This window comes from Sinohyriopsis cumingii, chromosome 17 (genome assembly GCF_028554795.1).
Source record: "Sinohyriopsis cumingii isolate HCF-2022 chromosome 17, ASM2855479v2, whole genome shotgun sequence".
NCBI classification, from domain to species: Eukaryota; Metazoa; Mollusca; class Bivalvia; order Unionida; family Unionidae; genus Sinohyriopsis; species Sinohyriopsis cumingii.
The window spans coordinates 14,183,872-14,188,436 of record NC_142977.1 but is presented as its reverse complement, the minus strand read 5'-3'; positions in this window follow the sequence as shown (position 1 = coordinate 14,188,436).

Genomic DNA, 4,565 nt, shown 5'->3' with positions numbered 1-4,565 from the left:
ATTTATTCGTAATTAGATATAGAAACAGGTACGATTGTTGACTATAAACTATAAATGAATTATAATTTTAATTTTATTTACAAAAATAATTTATAATTAATAATTATAATTTTATTTACAATAATAATATATAATTAATAATTATAATTTTAATTCCATTGACAAAAATAAAGCACCCATGACATTGATTAAACCGTTTTCTGTTTATACAGTTTATCCTCTGCCGGAATATCTTCGATTAAAAAAAATATAAATACAAGATTTTATTTCAAAACGGGATCTTAAGAGCAAGGGCTTAAAATATAAAGTAGTACTTGACTGGTGAAACCGACCATCTCCAACATTAATTTTGGTATATTTTCTTCTTCTCTTGAAGATAACACCTAGTGCATCAACAATGTTGCAAGGTAAATCTTATTGTTTTTTTATAAATTGCAATAGTAAGTACGAACATTTTCAGAAATTTGAAACTTAATTTATTGTGAAAAAACATACAATGCTATATACACATTGACAGCAACAAACAAATGTGAATGTGGCCTCCAAGCGTGGAACACCTAAGCATTTAACCCAGTACTTCAAAATTCTACATTTGAAGTTATTCACTCGTTTGTATGCAACAGACTTTTCAGGAATAATAATCCTGCCAGTATGTCTATTTAAGCACAGGAAGTAACAACGAAGTTACCGTATACGTCTTTCTCAATAATCAAAACGTTGAGACCTCATTAATTATTGAACAATAATGCACATATTTCAATATTATATGACAATAGTGTCATAATGCACATATTTCAATATTATATAACAATAGTGTCATAATGCACATATTTCAATATTATATAACAGTAGTGTCATAATGCACATATTTCAATATTATATAACAATAGTGTCATAATGCACATATTTCAATATTATATAACAATAATGTCATAACGCACATATATCAATATTATATAACAATAGTGTCATAACGCACATATATCAATATTATATAACAATAATGTCATAACGCACATATATCAATATTATATAACAATAGTGTCATAACGCACATATATCAATATTATATAACAATAGTGTCATAATGCACATATATCAATATTATATAACAATAATGTCATAACGCACATATTTCAATATTATATAACAGTGTTGTACTTTTTGATGTAACTTGCGACTGTGTTGGGTATTTGTTTGGGCAGTAAGTGCGCAAAACCTGAGAAATTCAAAATTAATGCCTGATATCATTATAATTATACTGGTAAAAGATATCGTCCTTGAAGTATTCCCAGTCCTAGTTTTCAGAAGGAAAGAAGCAATCTAAATCTGAAGAAAGAAATTCTGGTGTAGGTGGTGGCTATGCTGAGGAAGTCGTAATGGATGTCTTTACTGAAAGAAATCATGATAATAATGTCAGTGCTCAAAATTCTTCCTCACAACTATCGTTGGCATGGTGACAATTGATGCTCTAAGTTGTTCGAAGATGTTCATTGGTAGTGATCGTTCTTAATTACTGTAGAGATTCTCCTGGTGCTTGATGTAAGCAAATTATTTCCTAAATCTCAAACTGTATCGGGAGTTGGGGTAGATGATACGATGTACGACCTGCCTCCTGATGTCAATGTTTTTCTTGACTGTGTCGTACTTGTGATGCTAATCAAAATGTTTGGTGTTTCTAACGAAGTGCCATATTTTGTATGGGCTCTGTACTTGAGACCGTCGACTTACTAGATTCTTGTTTACTGGTGGTTATCTCATTAATGTGAGTCAGAATATACCTGCAACATTTGTACATTCATCTATGATTTATTTGCTAGTCGATTTGCATCCTTTTGTTTTGTTTTGTGTTTTGTTTTGTTGTAAGGAGTTGTTTCTTTTAGATTTTCTTGTTTGTTTGTTTTTCATTATTTTAACAAATTAATAAATGTAAAGCTTTTACTCACTATTTTAAAATATATAGATCCCGTGGTACAGCTTTAATCATCAAAAACGTATTTACGTTGCAGAAATGGCAAGTGTCTTAACTGCAACTATATAATTATTGCAACTATATGATGGAATGTGAAGATTCAAAACTACCTTCATCGTTTCACTCTGGCATTTATATCGTCATCACGACAGCAGCCATATTAAACTATACAATATCAATAGTATAAATAGTAATTTTGCAACTAAAAAACAGCAAAATAGAATTACAGATACTTTTAAATAGAATTGGATTTGTACAAATAATATTGATTATTCCTTAAGTAAGAATATTTCTTTAAATTTAATATTTTAAAGGATGTAGTTATGTTGTTTATGACCAATATTATATATAAAGATTGTCCAGTCTAAAGACAATGAATTAATCTTTACGTTATAAACCAACTGCTTATACTCCATTCTCCTTTCCCATTGTATTGTACTGTTTAATTTCCCACCGTCTAATTCTAAAGTTGTGATTAAAATAAAGGCAGTCCTATTTTAATTCGTGTTTTTACTTCTTCTCAATTCGATGACACATGATTTCCTTGCCAGTTCTTCCACTTTCTACGCAAGAATAATATACAATACGTTTCTATTTTGCAATTTAGAAATTTCACAGTTTCGCTTTAAGTAAAATTATTGTAGAGACTTTTTTCATTATAACATAAATATACGTGTTTAAATTCCTAAACAATAATTTTGTTAACCTTAGAGATGATTTCCTACTATGAATTTTGACAGCACTAGAAAATCATAAATTTAACAGAAGCGAAATATCTTATATATTGGTTAGGACTGACGATTTTATTGGATTATAAGCGTTGCCGTGGAATTCATGGTTATTGGTACAGCTCAGTATAGTTTCATGTTCAGTATAGTTAAATGGAAATCACAGCATTGGCTGAATTCGTAACATGTGCATTTTCAAAACTGAATTTTCTGGTTGCAGCTCAGATTCCATGCAGTTGATGTGGACATTATTTCAGTTTGCTCAATAAGCATGGGTTTTTTTTCTAGTTTTGGGGCAGGATTTTGGATATAATTGCGGTAGTATCACTGCCACTGCAGCATTCTGTATTAAAAATTGTATATGACATGATATGGATAGAGATACTCCTGTCTATGCGACAGTTCTTGATAATGCTAAAGCATTCAACACAGTTTGACACAACGGGTTACAATGGACAACAAATTTTTACAAAAGTCATGTTACTGAAATAAAATTAGTCAATTCTTATCAATTTTTATGTGCTGAACACGAATATGACAGTCAAATTGCAAAATTGGCTCTAGTTTTTTTGTAATCTGCAAGAAATTAATGTTTACATAACGAAATGCATTCCAATAGTAAAAGGTCAACTGTAATAGCCTACCTATAAAAAATCAAGTCATTGACTACATCTTAGATTTCTTCGCCTGTCTCTTGTACAGCTGTTCGGGAGCATCTCTGAGGAGTGTCCAGCAGTAGTCAGCCAGCATTGTAGTGGACCATTTTCCCTGGTATCTTTGTTCCATTGTTGCGATATCTTGATGAAAACGTTCGCCGTGTTCATCACTAACAATACCACAGTTGCTAGGAAAGAATCCAAATGGGAATGAAGGAAGTGAATCTTTAGAGACATATTGCAGCCAAGTTTCTTATACTTCATCAACATGTCTTCTACTAGTTCCTTATAGTTTTCTGCCCTAACATTTCCGAGGAAGTTTGTAGAAACTAGGCGAAAAGCATTCCATGCTTGTTTCGCGTCACCTTCCAGCAAGTTGTTGAACCGGTCATCTTTGAAAAGCTCTCGAATCTGAGGACCCACAAAAACTCCCTCTTTAATCTTTGCTTCGCTGAGTCGAGGGAATTTTTCATGCAGGTATCGGAATGCTGGCAAAGTCCGGTCAATGGCTTTCACGAAGTTCTTCATCAAACCTAGTTTGATGTGAAGGGGTGGTAGCAAGATTTTCTGAGCCTCAACCAGAGCTGGGTGTTGGATATTCTTCTCTCCAATGGCTACATTCTGCCTGTGAGTCCATTCCTTCCTCATGTAGTGCATTTCCCTTGCTCAGCTATCCCACTCGCATAAGAAACACATGTATTTTGTATATCCTTGCTGCAGTCCCATTAAAAGGGCAACTACCTTCAAATCACCACAGAGGTGCCAGCTGTACTTGTTATACTCAATGGAATTCAGTAGCTGCCTTAAGTTATCGTATGTCTCTTTCATGTGGACAGCATACGCTACTGGAATAGATGGAAGAATGTTTCTATTGTGCAAAAGCACAGCCTTGAGACTCAGTTTCGAAGAGTCCACAAATAGTCTCCATTCTTGTGGGTCATGAGTGATTTTTAAAGCATTCATGAGGCCCTCAATATCGGAACAGAATATCAGATTACTTTCCTTTCTGAAGAAAGGCTCCAATTGCTGGTGGCGCTTTCGATATGCAGTAATTGTGACATCTTCTTCTAGAAGATTCCATTGTTGGAGTCTTGATCCTAGCAATTCTGCCTTGTTCTTTGATAAGTCCAAATCACGAATCAGGTCATTTAGTTCTTCCTGTGTTATTCTGTGTGGGGTTGATGATGCACCACAGTGAAAATCTGGATC